Genomic DNA, 21,304 nt, shown 5'->3' with positions numbered 1-21,304 from the left:
AAGGCAAACTTTTGTTTTCACCATTTTATATAAGGGACACTATGCCATTGTATTTAATGGGACTTGAGCATCCACAGATTTTGGTATAAATGGAACCAAACCCCAGCAGATAGCAAGGGCCCACTGTATTTCTGCAGTGCAGATGCAGCCTGTGTGACATTTCTAACCATGTAAGATGAGTATACTGTGGATATGTCACAAGCTCTCAGCCTCAGGGGAAGGTAATGGGAAGCCTGAACAAATCTCACCAAGAAAACACCGTGAGAGCTTCGCCATAAGTCAGAAATAACTTGAAGACACACAACAACAACAACAACAACAGCAACAACAACAAAGATGAGGTATGTTAGACTTCAGACTTTGCCAGCATATCCAGTGTTAATGCTGGGACTTGCTATCCAATATATGGAGAGCCTCCTTTTTGACGGCCCACGTTCAATGCCTGGTACTTTAAAGTAAAGCTAGGAAAGAGTAAGGGTCAGTGTATTGTAGTGGTTTGAGCAATGGACTATGGCTCCAGAGACCAGGGTTTGATTCCTTGCCTGGCCGTGGAAACCCACTGTTTGATCTTGAGCAAGTCACTCTCAGCTTCAAAGAAAGGCAAATGCAAACTCCTGAACAAATCTTGCTGAGAAAATAGGTCTGCCTTTTGTTGTTGTGTGCATTCCAAGTTGTTTCTGACTTATGGCAACCCTATTGCAGGGTTTTCTTGGCAAGATTTCTTCAGAGGCGGTTTGTCATTGCCATCCCTCTGAGGCTGAAAGTGTAACTTAGCAAAGGTCACCCAGTGGGTTTTATGGCTTAGGACCGCCATAAGTAAGAAATGGCTTGAAAAGCACACAACAACAACAACAAAGGGAAGAGTGGGCTAGGTGGACCAATGGTCGGACTGAATAAGGCACGTTGTTGTCTGGTGAGGTGAAGCCACATTTCCCCGGATGCCTCGGTTGATGTGAGTACAGTATATGCAACTATTCCTCTTTACTTAATATGACTGCAGAATTAAGTGCTCATTTGCTTGTGTGAATGAACCGTTACATATTTTAGAACATTTATATTGCCTGAGGGAACATGCTTTCAGTTAATGTACTAAAATGTGAAAGCTTAATCTAACAAGGAATGAAGGGTTATACATGTAATGTGAAAGTGTAGGAGGGGAGGAGATCTTTAAAGGAAAACTTTATTCTAAACAAGCGATTTACATAGAGACTGCTTAGGCGCTATGAAGTGGTATACTGTATACATGAAGCTGCTATTGCTATTGCCACCTCACAAGTTGATTGAACGATTATTAATATGTATCTGTGTTTGTCATCTTTTATGATGTTTTAATGTTGTTATTTTTGTTTTCTTAGATTGTATGCCTTGGGCAGGTTTGTAATTTGTGTTTTATTTTTGTATACTCAGTATGTAGACCACTGTGCAAATTTACAGCGCTTTATAAATAAAGTTTAATAATAATAATAATAATAATGATATCTCATCATGAAGGCACCTTACTTTAGGAGTTACTTTAGGTTACGAAGTTACAGGAGACTAAGGCCTGTTACAGACTGCCAAAATAAAGCTGCCTTGGGTCTCTTTGGAGGTATGCTATTTAAATGATGCATGCATCCTAAGAATCCGGAAGCTGCACCAAAGCTGCACTCCAGTGCTTAGGAATGGAGTGTGGCTTTGGCGCAACCTCCGGACTCTTAGGACCCATGCATCATTTAAATAGCAAACTTCCAAAGAGACCCGAAGCAGCTTTATTTTGGCAGTCTGTAACAGGCCTAAGTCATAGCCAGCAGAGGTTAAAAAATAAACCTTATTTCCCTAATGCCTCTACCTTTTGTTGTTTGTTAACTGACTTTGAGTCAACCTCAACTCATAAGTGAGACTGTTCCAAGACCCGTCTTTAGCTCCTCCGCTCACATCTTGTAAATTAATACCTTCCGGCATGCAGTCTTCCTCTCTTTCTACTGCCTTTTACATTTCCTGGCATTATTGTCTTTTCTAATGAATTGTGCTTTCTCATAATGTGTTCAAAGTGACAGCCTCAGTTTGATCATCTTGGCTTCCAGGGAGAATTCAAGCTTGATCTAGTGAAGGACCCATTGGTTTGTCTTTTTAGCTGTCCATGGTATCCTCAGCACTCTTCTCCAGAACCACATCTCAAATAAACTGATTTTCTATCTATCCACTTTCTTCACTGTCCAACCCTCATATGACATGGCAATAGGGAATACAATGTGAAGTCGAAGGCTTTCATGGCCAGTATTCCTAGTTTTTTTGTGGGTTTTTTGGGTTATGAGTCCATGTTCTGGTGCCCCTCCAGGAATAAGTTCTTCCAGATCATGGCCACAAAGCCTGAAACCCCCCCCCCCCCAAAAAAAACCCCTTAGGGAATACAATGGCTTGGACAATTCGAACTTTAGTGTTCAGGCGTATATCCTTACATTTTAGGATCTTGTCTAGTTCTTTGATGGCTCCTTGTCTACCTACACATTTCCTATTTCACTCACGATTTCCTGTTTTATGCACTTGTTAAAAAATAAATCAATATATAAATTTAAGGGAGACTGGGAGCCATTAATCAATTATTTAAAAAGGGAGGGGGTGCACATATGACTATTGGTTTGGAGTAAGCGAAAGGACAGATATAAGCAGACAAATTGAATTTTGATTGAATTAAGAAATAAAGAGGAAAAGTATATATAATATGGAGACAAACTGATAAGAAAGAAACTGAAGTTAGATAAACTAGAACAAGTATCAAGAATTCAAAGAGAATCAAGAAGGAAACTGAGTGTTATGTTTTTTATGTTATGTTATACCATGTAATCAGTTATATTATGTTGTATATTATGTTATATTGTGTAAGTGTGTTATGTTTTGTATAATGCTTTGAGCGTTTTTTTTTATACAAATGAAAAATTTAATTAAAATGGTTTAAAAATAAAATAAGCTTCTACCTAGATAGAGGGCAAAGAGGGAAGGAGGGGGAGCTGGGGTGTAAAAAGACGGTGTAAAAAGGAGCTTCTTAGACAGAGGCTTTGCTAACTCAGCTATGCCTGTATTTTTAGTTTAATTACAATTTTTTGTATGATATGAACTTTTAGTTTCATCCAAATGTTTTAAATAAATAATCATGTGAGACCTCAGTCACAAGGCATGTGTTGTGATGTTTGGAACTCCTTGACTGCCCAAGTGAAATCAGTATATCCGTGACCATCCTCCTTCGCATCCACATGGTGACCATAACATTTTGTTGATTCAGAAGCTATGGCACTGCAGAGAGTCTTTTCATGTGCTGAGTGGTGATTCTCTCTTCTTTACATAAATGCAAAGGACTGTTCCCACTGTTCTTAGCCTTTTTTTATCATTTCCTCCCACTACATAAGCATTTTGTGGCTTTTTCAACCTAACAGATAATGTAATACATTTGCTATTTTTTACTAAAGCAGAATAAAATTATTTGAAAACCTAGGAGAGGGGGAACCTCAAGGGTGTAGTTATAAGGGGTGGGTGGGTGGGTGGGGGGTAAAATGAGGGCATTGTCCCTTCGATAAGAATCTCCCTCCACCCGCAAATAATTTTTTCTTCAGACTCCAAATTTCTAACACTCCAGAAAGAGACACTGAAAACTGTTCACACTCAGAACTTTTCTGTTTGTTGTGTTCACTTTTCCCTGTGACTTTGCCTTCAGGTTGCCTGTCTACTTATGGCGACCCCATGAATTTCATATGGTTTTCTTAGGCCAGGAAAATTCAAGAGGTGGCTTAGTCACTGTCGTCTTCTGTAATATAGCCTAGAAACACTTGATATTCATGATAGTCTCTCCTATGTGCTAGCCAGGGCTGACCCTGCTTAGCTTCCATGATCAGACAGGATCTGGACCTTCAAAGCATTTGGATTCTTGGGCCCTATTTCTAAAGGATGAACTGTAATTCAAGAAATCTGCCTGATGAAGAGGCCAGTGGACCTTTGAAAGCTTGCAACAGGTACAGATGGCCTTTGGTATGTGCTGGGATTAGATTCAAGGACCCCCCATGGATACCAAAATCCTTGGATGCTCAAGTCCTATTAAATACAATGACATAGAAAATGGTGTCCCTTATATAAAATGGCAAAATCAAGATTTGCTTTTGCAAATTTATATATAAAAATTGTCGCAGCAAGGAGACGCAGAGACGAGAGTGGGGTTCACAAGCCTCCTCACAAGCTTCCTCAGCCAGGTTTTGGCCTGGGCTTTATTGTCATTTTGCTTACATTAGTCCGTTGTTTGCCTTACATCAGTTGCTAGGTTACGTGCCCTTTTTGCAGTGGAGCAGGATGTGAAGACCAGCTAAGTCAGCATGGCTTATCTATCTGATTAGGATAAAGCATTGTCATCTTGAGAGAGGGTCACATTTCTGTGGTTTGCCAGCAGAACTGTCACATCTCAATCTTGATGAGCATTGCTATCCGAGAGAGGGTCGCGACCCCGTGGTTTTGCCAATGGGGTTGCCACAAAAATAGTATTTACTTTTATTTCATTCACTTCATAGAACAAAGTAGTCTCTAAGCGATTTACAAAGCCAGGAGTAGGCAACATTTTGGGCCGGGGGCCAGGTTGCTGTCCCTCAGGCGACTGGGGGGCTGAAGCCGGGGGTGGAGCTTCCACCTTCCGGGGGCGGGGCTGCATGCCGGGGGTGGAGCTTCCACCCTCCGGGGCGGGGCCGCATGCCAGGGGGGAGCTTCCACCCTCTGGGGCGGAGCCACGTGCCGGGGGTGGAGTTTCACCCTCCGGGGGCCAGGCCTCCCCATCTTTGCAGGCCCCTGATGGGGCCCCAGGCCCTGTCGAGCCGGCAAAAAGCCTCTTGGAGGACCCCAGTGATGGCACCGGGCCTCCTGGAGGCCCGCTGCCGCTGCTGGAGCCCTGTTGGAGGGCGCCACCGACGGCATCGGGCCTCCAGGAGGCCCGCTGCCACTGCCGGAGCCCTCGAACGGGCTGCGATGGCAGCATTGGGCCTTCCAGAGGTCCACTGCTGCGGCTGGAGCCCTGTTTGGAGGGTGCCAGCGACGGCATCGGGCCTCCAGGAGGCCCGATGCCGTCGCCGGGCCCTCGAAAGGGCTCTGACGGCTTCAGCGGCCTTCCATACCAGTGTCCCTGAAGCCATCGGAGCTTCAGCGGGCCTTTCATGCCAGTCTCCCTGAAGCCGTCGGAGCCCTGTTCGAGGGCCCGGCGTGGCATTGGGCCTCCTGGAGGCCCGATGCCGTCGCCGGACCCTCGAATAGGGCTCCGACGGCCGCATCGGGGCTCCTGGAGCCGAAGTCTCGCGCGACCTATTTGAGGTCGCGCAAGGCTTCGCCTCTGGGCGGCAGCATTTTGGGCAAAAAATGGGTGGCGCCATTTTTTCGCCCAAAATGGCGCCAAACTCCTCACGCGACCTCATCATCCCCTGACTGCCTCTGCCTCCTGATCCTGGGCCCAGCGATCTATCCCATCATCCCCTGACTGATGTGTATGTTATATGTGAGTGTGTGTGTTGTGTAGAGAGGCAGGGAGGCAGGAGGAGGGGAGAGAGAGCGCTGGTGGCCAGGTGGGCTCTGCCAGAAGGTGCAGTGAGGAAGGAGAAGAGGAGAGGGAGAGCCCCAATGGAGCCCCAGTTGCCCTGAAGCAGAAAGGGCCACCGGAAGCAAATGGGGCAAAATGCCAGCAGGGCATCATGGAGATTGCAACCGGGGGTCTTGCGTGGTGTTCAAGAGCATCAGCAGATTGGAATTCCACACCAGACCAATCCGCAGTGTGTTCGAACCCAGCCTCGATGCGAATCCCGTCAATACACTTATTAGCAACACTCGCAAAATGAGGAGCCAGGAAGGATTCAGTTCGGAAGCCCCTGGAAGCCCCACGGAAGGGGCTCCATTGAAAGCAACCAGGTGTAATACAATGACGTTACGACGTGAATCCGCATCACTCAATTTGCACTCACCCTAGTTCTGGCTCAAAAAACCCAGTGTGTGATAGGTCCTGGTGCAGATGGATTTGAGAGCAGCTAACAACACCAAGGACAGGTTGATCTTCGTTTGAAACTCCCGGCCAGTGTTAAGGTGACCAGATGTCACCACAAAGTGTAGGACATTTGGAATATGCTGCCTTGGAGAGTGGAGGAGTCTCCTTCTTTGGAGGCTTTTCAACAGGGGCTGGAGGCAGTCTGTCACAGGGATTTGATTGGTGTTCCTGCATGGCAGAGGGTTGGAATGGTGGACCCTTGGAGTCTCTTATGATTCGATGATTCCATGACATTCAAGAAATGTTGGTCATGACCAAATAAAAGCTGAAAACACTCCAAAGAGATGTGGGGCAATACAGATAGAGATGCAAGGAAGTACACAATACAGAGATTGAGGGAACTGCTAGTGACCCTTGTGGTCTCTTCCAAATCTGTGATTCTGTGATTGTGGAACTCCTCCTGGGCAGAGGGCTTAATGGAGGAGCTGAGTCCTGAAAAAGAGGGGACCCCTGGTCTGACCCTGAGCTAGTATCCCCTTGCTTTTTTCCTGGCAGACATTGGAGCGTGTCTCCGCCTCTGCCTAGGAGTTCCTGCTGCCACTCTGGGAAAGGGAAGGAAGGGCAGAGGGGAGGGAGGCAGCCTTTCTCTTTTGGAGAGTCTGCCTTGGCTCCTCCCTCCCTTGTTATGCTAGTTCCTGCTTCTTTCTCTGCTGGCTGCTGCCTCTGGGAGCCATGCAATTGCACACATTGGCAATTTGTTTCTGTGAGATCTTTCCTCCTCCTCCTCCCCACCCTCCTCTCTTTTCCAAAAGCCTCTGGAGTCAGGAGAGAGAGAGGGCCTTGAAATCTCCCCTTTCCAAACTGTTTAGAGAGAAAGGAGGATCAGACCTCTTCCCCCTCCAGACCTCTTTGCAAAAGAAAGAAAGAAAGAAAGTGCTGGCTTCTGGTTCAAAGTTCACAAAGCATCCCTCCTCCTCCTCCTCCTCCTCCTCCTCCTTCCCACCCCAAAAGTGCAGTAGATTTTTTTTTAATGCAAGATGGCGGATTTGTACTGAACAAGGAGAAGCAGAGAGAGCTTGCTCCTCATTGCAAGGTAGGGGAACTTTTAAATCTATCTATATATGTTTGCAATAACCTTTTTGGTTAGGTTGCAATGCATGCAAAGGATGGGGGAGCCCTTGCAGCTCTGAAATGACTTGAAACAAGGGGGGGGGGGGGACTGGCAGAGGAAAATGCACAAGATTTCTTTTTTTGCTTTGTACACAACATTCATGTTTCAAGCTATTTCTTTCTGGGAAGCTGAATACATGGGAGGTCTTGGTTATCCATGGTTCCAGTGTTAAAGGGCTTTTATTTCTTTTGCCACAGCAGGGAAAGAAACAGATTTCCAAAGTAGAGGGGAAAACACCCCAATTTGGTACTCTGGGTGTCCCCACCCCTTATTTTTGTTGCTCTTTTGGAGCAAGAAAAATGAAAGGGTTTCCTTGTTTTAAAAGACACACTCAAGCAATTTGTCATTGCAAGGAAACACTGGTCATGATGGGGAAGAAAAGCAATTTTCACTATTATTGTTGTGCTTTCTGATCAGTGCTTTTTAGCTTCTATTGTTTGCTCTCCTTAATGATGATTCAGAGGGAATTAGGGAATTGTGTAGCTGTGGGATGAGGTTTAGCCAAAATGTAGGCCATGTGATGGAATATTATGATCAAGTTTCAAGTTTATTTATTGACATTAGCCAACTAGGCTTTTGCATACAACCATCAAACAATCCAATACCATGTTAAACCTGAAATAGGACAATTACATTGGTAGTACAAAATACAAATTACATTATTGTTGTTGTTAATATTATTATGTAATGTTCCTTATTGTCCCATTTTTGTCTGAGCATGTCCTATGCAAAATTTTGCATGTTTACTGCAAAATTATTTCGTCCTCCACTAACTGTTTAAATGCACTGCTAGGAAAATAACTTACTTGTTGGGAAGAATGAATCTTTTCCCCTCTCCTTATTTTGGTATGCATCCAAAAAAATGTATGCGAGGGAGTGGCTCATAGGGGATGGGGGTTTGTGTGTGTTTTGTGGCTGGAGGGAAACTAAGTGACCTGGATTAAATCTGGCACATTTGTGTCTAAGGGTGACGCACATGGGGCTAGCTTAGTTTTGCTGATAACAACCTTCTGGGGGTAGGTAAACCAGAAGGAGAGTAATGTGCCCAAGCCTATGTAGTGTTATGGATAAGCAAAGATTTAAAGCCATGTTCTGCAATAATTACAGAATACCACTCTCTAGCTGATATAGAAAAGTGCATTGAAATCATGAATGTACAGTGGGACCTTGTTATCTGCTGGGGTTTGGTTCCAGGATCCCCCGTGGATAATAAAATACGTGGATGCTCAAGTCCCATTAAATATGATGGCATAGCAAAATGGTGTCCCTTATATCACATGGAAAAATCAAGGTTTGTTTTTTGGAATTTATATTTTTTTGGAATATTTCCAAGCTGTGGATGGCTGAATCCATTGATAAATAAGGAGGGCCTACAGTATTACAGATTCCAGGGACTCAGTATACTTGAACTGTGCCAAGGTGTTCTCTTTGGGTCACTATATGGTGGTTGCAGAATTGTGTATTGATCTGTAATTATGAGGTGGTTGCAGAATTGTGTGCAAACCTGCAACTAGGCTGCAGAACCTGTGGTCCTCAGTTTAATGTGCTGAGAGAACGAGTGTGTGCTGTGCAAAGTGACTAAAATGGTGAAAGATCTGGAAACCATGCCCTATGAGGAGTGGCTTAGGGAGCTGGATGTGTTTTGCCCTGGAGAAAAGAAGGTTAAGGGATGAATGATAGCTCTGTTTAAATGTTTGAAGGGTTGTCATGTTGAGGATGAAGCAAGCTTGTTTTCTGCTGCTCCAAAGACTAGGTTGCAAACCAGAGTAATGGCTGCAAACCACAGGAAAAGAGATTCCATCTCAACATTAGGAGGAACTTCCTGACATTAAGAGCTGTTAGACAGTGGAAGATACTGCCTCAGAGTATAGTGGAGTCCCCTTCTTTGGAGGTCTTTAAACAGACGCTGGATGGCCATATGTTGGAGGTGCTTTGATTGTGAGTTTCTGGATGGCAGGGATTGGACTGGATGGTCCTTGGGGTCTCTTCCAACTCTATGATTCTCTGATTCTAACTCTGCCATGACCACTGTCATGCTTGGCTGTGACCACTACTGACTTTGTTTTCTCTCTGATCAAATTTCCCCATGAGAGAAGCAGCCCTTTGTTGGAGAAAGGATTCCCAACTCTGACCTACAGAGATGGCTTTCTTTAACCTGATGGAATCTTTAACAAAGAGCCACATGATTTGAACGTTGGACTAGGAATCTGGAAGTCCAGGATTTGATTCCCTGCTCAGCCCTGGAAACCCGCTGGGTGAATCTGGGGAAGTCAATAGCAAACCCCTTCTGAGTAAATTTTGCCAAGAAAACCTTGTGCTAAGTTCACTTTAAGGACGCTGTAAGTTGAAATGAATTGAAGGCACATAACAACAATGTCTACAACATTTCTAACCACGTTCATTTATAATTTTATTTTTCAGAGTAATACTGTCCTGGAGGAAATGCAGTAGAAGATGAGCCTCCTTCTGCCCCCAGAAAGAGATGGAAATAAAGAACTGGAGTCTTTAAGGAGACTTAAAATGAGTGTATAATTGTGTGAGGTTGCATGCCTCTGAAGAAACATCTGGACACAGTGATAGGTACTTTTTGTGCTACACCTGGTTTACTTTCTGGGGCTGGTTTTGTTTTTTCAGGTAGCTAAAACTATTGCCATGTCTCAAACTGAGTGCAGCATTTTCATCTTCTCCTTTTCTCACACCAACCTGTACTCATCTCTTCCTTTCAGAATTACGCTGGCCAGATATCTTTCCTCTCCCATTGTGAGTTTTTCTTCCTCCAGTTATTACACAGCTTTCCTTTCCTACTCCTTTCTTCAATCAATACATCCCCCTTCTCTTTAAATAATTGATATTGTAATGCCCTGAACATATCAACTGTCATCTGGCTTCTGAAGCTGGGCAGGTTGGGCTTGGCTAATATTTTGATGGGAAACCTCCAGGCTCTCCAGATAGGGTAGGGAAGAAATATTGGGAAGTCACTCAGATACAGTATTCCTGGGCTAGATGCTGTAATGGTCTGAATCAGTATAAGACAGCTACCTATGTTTCTGTGACAATCACAAGAAGGATATAAGAGAAGAGACAGAATGGGATATGGAGATACTGAGCTTTAAAGCTTTCTAGGTCAGACCCAGCTTCTTGCCTTATTTTTGTCTTCTTGTGATTTCTCCTGTATTTTGCAATTCGCTCTTCTGTATTTTAAGTTTTTTTCTTTCTCAAGTAGTTCTGCTCTTTCTTCTTAGTTTTCCTTTGTGTTTCTCCTCCTCCTCCTTCATAGAACACATAGATATTGGGCTCTCTTTTTCATCATATCCTTCCCATGTTTTCGATAAAACCTGTGCTGATTTTCTAACTGCTGAAATACTAATGATTTGTATAATATGCCCATTTCTTAGGACTTGCATCTTTTCCTTCTCTCAGTTATCTCCAGTCTACCAAGCCTGAGACTAGAAGTGTCTTGGAACAGGATTTTTACTATTTTGGTTATGCTGTAAAGGACTATATACTTACTTGGCACTACAGGTTGAGTATCCCTTACCTAAATTCCAAAATATTCCAAAAACCAAAGCTTTTTTCATGGGTGGCTGAGATTGTGACACCTTTGCTTTCTAACTGTTAAGTGTTCAGTTAAGGGAGACTCAACCTGTGTATATATTTCAACAAGTATTGGGCAATGAAGGTTTTGGATCAGTGCATTTTATGCACGCAAGAGACTGGACTGTTAAATTACCTCTCTGAACATAAACCTTAAACTATAGAGTGATACAGTGTAGAGCTCATTTGGAGAATTTTCTTCACATGGCATAAGTCTATCATATTGGATATGCTTTTGAAAGCATCTATAAGGAAAGTGATGAAGATCAGATATTATCAGTCTTTGGTCCTCCAGCTGTTATAGACATCAGCTCCTAGAAATCTCTGCCAGCATACCTAGTGGTGAAGGGATTCTGGAAACCTAACTCCAAAACATATGAAAGAAAAAAGACTGAGAACTACTGGTATAAATATAAGTGGTATCCTTTCATCATATCCAGATCACAGCAGAAAGAACCTGTGGCCCTCTATGATGGACTGATATTCACATTGACCAGAGTTGGCATAGTTATTGGTGAAAGTACTAGTTCAGCAGCATATTCAAAGCTGTGATCAGCAGTAGGAATGACTTGGAGTGAGATGTGGTGGGCTACTACCTGCTTTAAAAATGACTCTGGTGACGTTCTGTTGCTATAAATACAATTTCATCCTCCTCCTTCTGGTTAGGAAGCAGGGTCCAGGTTCACTGGTTTTAACTCTAGGAATTCTGGTCATCAACTTTTATGCTAGTCCAAAAAACACTTTTGTGATAAAGAGATATCTGAACGTCTGGTAGAACAAACTGATGCTTGGGGTGCTTAGTATCCTGAACCCACAATTCCTCTTTCCACAATTTGGACTAGTGGAACATAGGTCTCCATGAAGGTTATGGGTGTTGAGTGTAGTTATTTGAATCACCTAACACCCGAAGTTCTTTGTATAGAAATATCCATAATCTTGAATTTATGTTTCTGTTTTTCATTGATATAAACAGGTATCTCTTTAGAGACTAGTACACAGCTAAAATGCTAGGCTTCAACTGATATATGGGCAGAGTTTGGGAAAAGTTACTTTTCTGAACTACAACTCTCTGAATCTCCTAGCCAGCAATGATTGTTTGGCCATGTAGTATTTGGAAGAGCTTATCGTGTATATTTTAGCTGTTTGATTATCCCTCTTGGCTGTCACCAGTGAAATAGGCAGTTTGGAAAGTTAATTTTTAGAAAGTAACTAATTGCAGTCACAGTTCCAAGTAGTTTACATTACACTTGCAGTTAGTAACATCTTACTTTCCCATGATTCAAAATAGATACTAAAATAGATTTTTAAGTTACTATTTAAAAATCAAATGCTACCTCCCATGGGCCTGTAGTACAAAGGAAAATAGTTTTCTCTTGCCCAGCTCATCATTGTTTTCAGTACCCACATAAAAGCAAAGGACAGCAATATGAACTGCCACTTGAGTCATGTTGTAGTCGGTCTCCAGTAATCCCACTTGTAAATGTGAGCAAAACGTTAGTTTCATTTACAGAGGGATGAGCTTAACCTATCACTGAGTTATTGTTTTTGTTCTTGTGTGTTTTCAAGTCCTTTCTGACTTAGGGTAACCTATCACTGGGTTTTCTCAGGAAGATTTGTTCAGAGGGCATTTACCATGGCTTTTCTCTGAGGCTGAAAGATTGCAGCTTGTCCAAGATCAGCAAGTGAGGATTCAGCCCCTGGTTTTTCAGAGTTCATATCCAGTTCTCAAACCACAATACCACACTGGCACTCCTTCATCATTACATTACAGTCTTATAATAACATTTGATTATAAATTTCATTATTGGGGAAAGGAATTAATTAGGGTAACTCGTTATTAGAAATGAAGCAGGGATAAGGGGGTGGAGACTGATCCCATGTCCAGCTGTAAAATGGAATTACTAATGATTTACCTGGTAGGACCTGAGAAGACAGCTTCATGATCTCTGTAACTTATCACATATATCTATACAGATAATCTTTGGACACTTCTAGAGCTAGATCTCTCTGGCTGAAGGCCTTCTCTCTTCCATACAACACATGCTCAGTATGGTTCCCACTCAAATGCCCTTTCGTCCACCATTGTGGCCGCATCATAGGGAACTTTGCTGCACCAGCTACTTCCTTGGCATTTTTCTCAATTTTTCTCCTCATTTATGGCATCTACATCATTCCTCAAGAGTTGTGTCTCCTGCAGTAAGAAGACCTTCTATGTGCCTTCTTTGCTTGAGAGAGCCCCTCGTTGTGGATAAGTACTCCCATAGTAGAGTTTTTTCCCACCAGTCCCAATGGAACAGGACTTCACTTCTCAAAGTCCTTCTTTGGGAATTGGCTGTCAATACTGCTGGTATCACTGCCCAAAACAGGCCTCTTTTTATGTCCTCACATGGTTTGGTATCATCAGTTCTGTCTTCCAACATATCAGTGGATCATGCTGATACTAATAAGAGTTCATTCTCTCATCAAGGAGCTTCTACAAACTTTGGATTCCATCAGACCCTGTACGAGGCCTTTCATACTACACAAATCCGAATAGGCACCACCTGAAATCCTAGGAGAAGAAGAATTCTTCAGATGATTCTTTGTCTTGTAAGAAAAAGTCTAAATCTACTGATGTTTCTTCTGAGGATCCTTCATCTTGTCAGAAGAAATTCAAGCTAGTTGAAGCTAGTTGAAGTACTTTCTGCTCATCCAAAGAATTTGGATGCCCTAATGGTGCTGTCAGATGCACTAATTGTGCAAGCAAATTGACAGTACCATTTGTTCCAGTCCTTCAGGTTACAGTCAGGTTACAATGTGTGCTTGGCCTCATTGATGCCTGGATTACCTGCTCCCATTCTGGAATGTTTGGAAGAGGAGGTCCTTCTAACAGAATCGAACCTGATGGATGTCTAGTGTCATACTCTGAGGGCAAGGTGTTCAATCGATCTTCCATCTGCACCTTAGCAAGATGCTAATCCACCACTCCAAGCCAATTTTCCATTGCTTCTCATAGATTCAGATCTCCAGTTCATTAGGCCTCTCCTTGCAGACTGCATGAGCATTATTGTCTCCAAGAGCCACCTTGATATCATGCACCCCACCAGTGGACACTACTATGACAGTTATTGGGCGCAACTTCCACTGAGCTGGGAAAAACATCACCTATATGATAACAGTGACTGGTACAGACCCTACTATCCATATCCTCTTTTACCAAGGTCTTACCATAGTTACAAATCTGAAATAAGAAGTTCACCAATCCTGAGGACCCCACATCAGCATCTCTCTTGCTCCCACCTCCATCTCCTTCATCGACTGGTTCTTCCAGGTCAACCAGGATCAGCCATGTCTAAGGATACAACCCCTCTGTCTCCTTCTCTTAACCTCTCACACTCAGAAACAAGTTCAGCAGTGTGAACTTTGCAGCAGTCCTTCCCTTCTGGAACTCTTCCTCCCTCTGATACCTTGTCTGGCAGACATTCCTCCTCCACTCAGTCTCTGACATCTGTTTCCAGTTCTGATTCTGCCTCATCCTCCACCAAACCAGTCTCTGAACATAGTCGACCAGGATCTGGCATCTCCACCAGATAATGTATATTTGTATACTGTTCAAGCACTGAAGATGGCCAAAGTGTTGGAACTGAATATCTAATAGCTGCCTACCACAACTCCTGACTCCTATTGACTTTAAAGCTCATTCTCTGGTGGCTATTCAGTTCCTACCCACAAAAGGTTCCTAGAGGTCACCATCTTTGATTCAGCCACTGTTTCTCTGCATCAGTTACCAGTATTGGGTGCAGGATTTCACCTTTGCTATACTTTTCAAACATCCATTGTCTAACTTGGTCATTGTGGAAGCAGCTACTGCAAAACCATCAGGGAAGCCACATTCTACACCTGGGGATAAAGAGGGGCCCAAGCTTGACTGCATGGATCATAAGGCCCATTCCAGCATGGCACTTTCTCTTCAAACTTCCAACTGTTAGGCCTGTATGGGAGTGTACAAACCTGCTTTTTTGACAGACTTCCAGAGCAGGATAGGAAGGCTGCCTCTGCTTTTCGTTTTGAGACTCACACCTTAGCTGCTCAGCAAATTATTATTTCTCAGCATTCTGCTGATTGTAAAGCAAAGTTGCTTGCTGCAGCTGTTGCCTTGAGATTTCACTCCTGGCTTTGTTAGTCCAGTCTCTCCACCAAGGCCATCGTTGAAGACCTTCCTTTCAATGAAATGGGCCTCTTTTATGTGAACCTCTGAAGAGAAGTTGGAGCAGACTTACACAATGTAAAATGCTGTCAAGAAGTATGGCCTCCAGCAGTCTTATCAGCAGAACAAACAGAAGGCTTTGTGGGCTCGTTTCATCCCATCTTCTTCTCAGTGCTCCTTTCTGCCTTTGAAGCAGCCATCTCAAGATCTTCTAGACATGTCCAATTTTCAAGCAAGTACCGTTCTTCTTACAAAAAATAAAAGCAGTCAGACGTGTTGTCTGACTTAGACCTCACTCCTTCTTTCGCTGTGCATTTGTCTTGGTCCCTTCCAGCTTGGCATTTGATAACCTCAGATTCATGGGTCCTTGACACTGTTATCCATGGCTATGCCATTAAGTTCCATATTCTCCTACCTTCTGGTGTTTATCACACTGCACCCCTATCCCAAGCTTCATCTCAAAAGATCCACACCCTTTCCCACAAGGATGTTATTAGGCCTTGGAGGTAGAGAGGAACTGCTGGACCTCATCCCCTTCCCCACCACTACTCCCTTTTCCTTTCGTGTGGTGTCTTTTTAGATTGTAAGCCTGAGGGCAGGGAACCGTCTAATTAAAAAGACTGTATGTACAGCGCTGTGTAAATTTACAGCACTTTATAAATAAAGGTTAATAATAATAATAATAATAATAATAATAATAATAAGAAGAAGAAGAAGAAGAAGAATGTACATCCATCCCACCATCTGTGTTTCCTCTTAAGGTACTTTATGGTCCTGAAGAGTCCTTTGTCCCATCCTAGACCTCAGGGATGTCAACTCCTGTATCATTACCAAGAGGTTCAAGATAATACTACTGTCTCTCATTCTCCTTCTGTTGCCTTATTCTGGGCAATACTGGGTACAAAAGGTTGAGGTAGCAGATGATGTGATACACCTCTCACCTTGAGGTATGGAAGAGTTTCTTCTTCTAGTTTATCAATTTCTCAACAAGACTGGGCTAGCTGTATAAAAAGGTTGACCTTTTGTAAGGCTATTTCTCCATTTTATATAAATGAGTCCAAAGCTGCTTCGCTTGTCATGGCAAAAAAGAAAACGGAGCATTGAAAAGTTCCTGTTTTAGACAGTGGTGTCCAGAACATCCCAGCTAGCACAACTGATGTCATGCTGTCTGAGGAATTCTGCAAGCTATAGTCCAAAAAAGGAACTTTTCCAGCCTCTAGTCAAAACAGGTATGTGAATGCTGTTCCTTACCAAGCTTGGTAGTATGACAAGATTTTTTAAAAATTATTTCACTCATCTGTAGGTTCATGCCGTCACAATCAAATACAATACACTACTGAAATAAAAATTGTATCAAGACATTGTAAAATAACATATCAAACTAAAAAGCAAGTTGGGTTTTATCTACACCTGTAAAAATATCTGTTGTTTATAGTTTCTGGGGGTAATTTAATCATGCAGCATGCTTCATAATTAGAGCTTGCAAAAGTTCAGAATCGTCCAGGCATCATGACCACTGGCTGTGAGTTTTTATCCAAAAAAGGGAACTTTTCCAAGCTCTGTTTATAATACCTTATATTAAGAAAGAATATTTTATTAATGAGATTAGGAAAGCTGCATCATTTGTACAAATTAGTTTCATTTAAGGAAAATCTGTTGCCTGTGGAATTGATGACAACCTATTTGCCATGCATTTTGGCCCAAAGATGAAAAATTGCACCAGTTCACACAAGAAGCAGAGAACGGTTGACTTCACAGGAAAGAAGTAGCAAAAGTGACATGCAAGAGGTTCAAATCACATTGGATAACTTTTTAAAAGGTTTTGCACAACACACATGGATATGGTGCACTGGAGACTTTATAGATCTGCTTTTGCTGTTTGTCTGGGACTGAAACAAGTGTGTTTGTCAGTCTGCTGACACCAATCACAACCTCCTCATTCAGCTTCTTCTAAAATGCTTTAGGTTGTCCTCTTCCGGGAATGCTGGCTGGGGATGATGTAAGTTGTAGTCCAATGCTTTTTTGGATCCAGGACAGCCACTTTGAGGAAACACAAATACAGACAGAAAAGTAGCTTTAAGAGAGATGCCAGATGACACATCTCATTTCTCACTTGGCATCCCACTGCCGACTGCAGTGTCTGGTTTTATGGCTCATGGGTCTTGCATTAAAAAATTGGAGGAGAGGACTGATGAAAATGGCTAATTTGTCAGAATTCATAGTGTGTCATCGAGTATTCAACTGCATTAGAGAATATATTTTCAAGTAAGGTAGAAGGAAGGGCCCATGACTCAATATATTTTTAAACATCTTCCAAACAAATTTGGCAAATCTGTCAAATTCAGGAAATGTATTTTTAACAGATTTATTTCAGATTTTAGATATTAGTAATAAAGGGATGAGGCAAGCAGAAAGCAAGGTTTCCTAAAAGATTAGCACTTCTAGGTTAACCAAGTGGTATACAGATTTGTTGGGTTATAATACCTGCATTTTATCTTAATGTGATAAAATTTCTTGAGTGGAACAAGAGGTTGAAGCAAAGCAGGTGCTGGCCCATCATTACGATCAGCGCTAAATCATGGGCTGCTTGACATTGACTTGGTGTTCTTGTTTTTACATATATTTCTTTTGAACAAGTTAATAAGCTTGTTTGTCATACTAAATAAACACTCTTCATTAACTTGTGACAGAAATAGCTCTCTGCTTTTGACTTGTTACCATATCTTTATACAATATCTTAATAATGCTCTCATGGTTCAGTATGATTTTGTTGTTGTTACATTGGGCCTTGCACATTTGCTGGGATTAAGGGTGCAGGACCCTTGTGAAAGTGGAAAAGCACAAATAAAAACATTATTTTTTTCATCTGAGAGAACACCTCTCTAGGAATCTCTAGGTCCTCTAGCACATCTCTGTGGTCAACATCTGCCAGAAATTGGCCATAGGATTGTGCTGGAGAAACTACAGATGCCTAGAGAAATGTTCTCTCAGATAAAAAAAAATAGTGTTTTTTATTTGTGGTTTTTCTACTTTCACAGGGGTCCTGCACCCTTAAGGAGGAATCAGTAGGTCATCCAGTGCAATATCTGGTAGATGTTGACCACAGAGGTGTGCTGGAAGACCTAGAGATTCCTAGAGAGGTGTTCTTGCTGTAGGGCCTAGAGATTCGTAGAAAGAACATATTAATCAAATTGGTGAATAATCAAATCCGCAAAAGTCAAATGTGGAGGGCCGACTATAATTTCTATCAAGTCGACTTTGGCTTATGGTGACTATGAATGAAGAACTTCTGAGAGCCCCAGCCATTGACTGCCCTGCTCAGGTCTTGCAAATTCAGAGCCATGGCTTCCTTGATTGAATCTTTCCACTTGTAGAGTAGTCTCCCTCTTTCCCTATTGCCTTCCACTTTACCAAGCATTATTGTCTTTTCAGTGAGTCATCATATATCCAAAGGATGACAGCCTCCGTTTAGTCACCTTCACTACTGAGAGTTCAGACTTGATTTGCTCTAAGACACATTCATCTTTTCAGCAGTCCATGGTATCCACAGAACTCTCCTCCAGCATCACGTTTCAAATAAGTTGATTTTCTTCCTATCACCTTTCTTCACGGTCCAGCTTTCACATCCATACATATAGAGTCCCTATATTGGGAGAAAGGCAGGATAAAATAAAAGAAAAAGAATAAGAATAGAAATCAGAAATACTGTGACCTGGATGATTCTCACGTTAGTATTTAATTATCTATCATTACATCTGAAGATTTTATCTGGTTCTTTCATAGCTGCTCTTCCAAGTCCCAGTCTTCTTCTGATTTCTTGACTATTGTCTCTGTATTGATTAATGGCTGATCCAAGATACAGAAACTTTTAACTACAGCCAGCCCTCCATATCCACGGATTTTTTTTGGTCTGTGGATTCAAGCACCCATGGCTTGTAAATATTTTAAATATATATAAATTCCAACAAGCAAACCTTGATTTTGCCATTTTTATATAAGGGGCACTCTTTTACTGTGCCACTGTGTATAAGGAGGCTGGAGCATCCATGGATTTTGTTTTCTACAGGGAGTCCTGGAACCAAACCCCAACAGATACCAAGGACCCACTATATTTCATGGTGTTTTTTGCCCACTTTAAAGTTATGTAAATCATCATAATTACTCAGTCTTCTACCTTGTCACCATTGGGTTGACACATTCATGTCCATCACATTCAAGACCTATAGATTTTGGTTGTAGAGGTGGCAGATAGTTCTTCTGTGGCAATTGCAGAGCTAGTAAGCTATCAGATTTATTGAAGTTTGCTGTCATATATGAGATTTTTTATATCCAGTTTTTCATACTAACTGCTCTTTTTCTGACTCTCTCATGGCTTAAAACTGTTTATTAATGATGCAGGTACACCTCAGTTAACAAAGCCTCTGTCAAAGAAGCTCCATTTTACAGTCTTTTTATGCCTGCCTACCTCCCACCTTTCCTCCTTGTCCTCTGTCTACCTGGAAATTTATTTTGCAGAATCAGCATTGGGAGGATGGAGAAAAAGACTTTCAATATCAGATTGCAGCAGCAGGTCTGTAATAAACAAAGCAATAGAGCTTGAGCTGGGAAATAGTGGGATTCTGTTCTAGCTGATCCTACTGCAACTGTGTGTGCCTTGCTACAACAGACAAGGGCTGTGTCCACACTGCAGAAATAATCCAGGTTGACACCACTTTAACTGACATGGCTCAATGCTATAGAATTCTGGAAACTGTCGTTTGTTTTGGCACCAGAGCTCTCCGAAAGAGAAAACTAAACATCTCACAAAACTGTGTAAGAATTCCATAGCACTGAGCCATAACAGTTAAAGTGGTGTTAAACTGGATTATTTCTGCAGTGCAGATGCATCCATGGTAAATAGCTGTTGTCTCTAAAATCCCTTACTGAGCGTTCATCAACATAAAACGGAGAAAAGGGGGAAAGCAGATATGCTTGCTTTGCTAGCAAGTCCACAAATGTGAAAAAAACATAGATCTTTTAAGTTTGGCCACCAAAATGGAAATCATAAGAAAAGTGGAGGGTGCTGAAAGAAAAAAAAATTCCCTGGAAGAATCTTTTCAGTAGATTATAAAAGGATCAATATGTTTCTTTTTCTTTTTCTTTTTTTTTACTTATTTTAGGCTTATCTGACCTTGTTGTTTCATTTTACATGTGCAAATTGTTAGTTTTGGATAAAGCATTTGCTGAAAATTGTTGAAGCATTCTTTTGTTTTGTAGTGTAGGAATGTACTCCTATTCTTTCCTTGTGATTTCTACCTCTGGTACCAGATTCCCTATTAAAGAAGTAATGCCCAGGAACACATCTACTTTGGCTGTATGAATTAATGTAGTTTGACCCCACTTTATCTGCCATGACTCAATGACATTGAATTCTGGGGTTTGTAGTTTTGTGAGATAGCCCTTTCTGTTCATGAATTCTGGTGCCAGAACAAACTACAAATTCCCAGAATTCCATAGTACTGAGCCATTGGCAGTGTCAAACTGCATCAGTTCTGCAGTATGTCAGCAATCTTTGTTAAGAGATGTATTGCTGTAGTTATGTGCTTTAAGTCATTCCCAATTTATGGCAACCCTAAGGCGATCCAATCATGGGATTTTCTTGGCAGGATTTGTTTAAAGGAGGTTTGCCATTACTTTCCCCTGAGGCTGAGAGCATGTGACTTGCCCATGGTCACCCAGTTGGCTTCATGGCCAAGCTGGGAATCGAACCTTCGTCTCCAGAGTCATAGTTCAATACTCAAACCGCTATGCCACATGAAAATAAAAAGAATCACAGTAATATAATAAGAGCATAAGGTTAAATATCCTGACACTGGCTTTTGTGTGTCTTTTGACAAATTTTTGGTGATGTCATGGGATGTTCACAGGCATCTCAGTGCTAAGGTGGAAAGAGTGAGTCATTAAGGTGACAGCAGGAGAAGAGACTACAAAGTAAGTAAATGTCAGTTTAGTTGCATGGGGAAACTTCATACGGTGTCTAGGGTTTGCACTGCTTTTTGGCAGAAAGCAAGTGCAGAGGGAACTGCAGAATCAAAGGTGGGATGCCAAGAAGAAAGAAGGTCTAGGAGGAGAGGGACTGGAAGCGGAATTACTGAGAACCAGGAACTGATAATATATTCATGTACAAGTCTAGAAATTTTAGTGAAAAAATTGAACCAAAAAACCCCAACCCTGAGTTGACTTATCCACAATGTAAGTATTATATTTTAACTCTTATTTAAAAAGGAACTCTCCCCTGATAAATGGCAAGAGTTTAATCTGTCATGGATGCCCTGATCCTCCTCCAACACTCTTCCATCCAACCTTTAGTTTGAGCACAGGTTGTTTTGTCTGCTAG

The 21,304-nt window shown here is 42.1% G+C and overlaps 1 protein-coding gene across 9 annotated transcripts in view; it reads left to right on the top strand.

The window, feature by feature from the left end:
• Positions 1–6,625: 6,625 nt before the first annotated feature.
• Positions 6,626–21,304, top strand: part of ZHX1 (zinc fingers and homeoboxes 1) — a 30,275-nt gene continuing 15,596 nt past the window's right edge. For 6 of the 9 annotated variants that reach the window (XM_042463457.1, XM_042463449.1, XM_042463450.1 and 3 more), the window contains exons 1-2: positions 6,627–7,070; positions 9,570–9,728. The gene's annotated coding sequence lies outside the window, so the exon portion shown is untranslated. Of the gene's footprint in view, positions 7,071–9,569; positions 9,729–21,304 lie in introns of all 9 variants that reach the window. The other 3 variants (XM_042463455.1, XM_042463451.1, XM_042463456.1) reach the window with 2 other exon arrangements.

The sequence above is a fragment of the Sceloporus undulatus genome, chromosome 4 (genome assembly GCF_019175285.1).
Source record: "Sceloporus undulatus isolate JIND9_A2432 ecotype Alabama chromosome 4, SceUnd_v1.1, whole genome shotgun sequence".
NCBI classification, from domain to species: domain Eukaryota; kingdom Metazoa; phylum Chordata; class Lepidosauria; order Squamata; family Phrynosomatidae; genus Sceloporus; species Sceloporus undulatus.
This window is presented reverse-complemented; position numbering and strand designations above follow the sequence as displayed.